The sequence below is a fragment of the Salmo trutta genome, chromosome 22 (assembly GCF_901001165.1).
Source record: "Salmo trutta chromosome 22, fSalTru1.1, whole genome shotgun sequence".
NCBI lineage: Eukaryota > Metazoa > Chordata > Actinopteri > Salmoniformes > Salmonidae > Salmo > Salmo trutta.
Window position 1 is genome coordinate 23,823,770 of NC_042978.1, and position 860 is coordinate 23,824,629.

An 860-nucleotide genomic window follows, 5' to 3' on the forward strand; every position below is an offset into this window, starting at 1 on the left:
TTATGTGTTTGGGATGTTTTTTGGGGGAGGTTTACATTATTTTTGAACAAAAACATGCATCTGGACTTCACCCATCTACCTATTCAGTTACTTTCTCATTCATTATGTCCTTGGTGTATTATCCTCCTTTAATACTTGGGGGGAAGTGAAAATCTGAAATGACGTGTTCATTTGTAAACTGTTAACTGGATGCCATTTGCTTGCCTTAAGCGTCCTTTGACCACTCTTGACGTGTTGTTCAGAATAGCCCACTCTAAAGTGAGACACGTCAGCAATGCTCATTGTCTCAATTTGAGCAAGACATGTACATTACTGGACAAAGCAAGCAGTCTGAGCTATCATGTGTAAAGCAATGAATGTGATAACTTCCTTATTTGGCAGTTTTTGCGACAGCTACTGGCCTATTAAGGTTCAGGTAACTCACTTGAAAGGTGTCTTTTTAATATTATCCCCTTTATTTTTGCCATTTCTACATTTGTATTCAAGCTCAGTATAGCACACACATCCTCCCCATCCAGTCTGTTCAAAGGGCCAGACGATAAGCAGCCTCCTGGATAGTGAGCCAAAGCTAGAGCCCAGAGGCAAAGGGAGACCAGGGAATACCACAGTGAAAAGGCACCCATTAGAGGACACACTCTTTTCATATTTGCCTTTCCTCCACTTCAAAGCAGATCTGTCAGGCCAGTTAAAGGGGAACTGCACCCGCTGATTTGGCCTCGTTTTTTTGGCTTGCTCTTCAAGAAAAGCTGGCAGCTGTGACAGAAGCCAAATGTGAGTTGGCTTGGGGGTGTGGTTTGATGTGGGTGTGTCTTGGTGGCAAGGACACACCCATCTGTCAGAACCTTGCCTGCTGCAGTTTC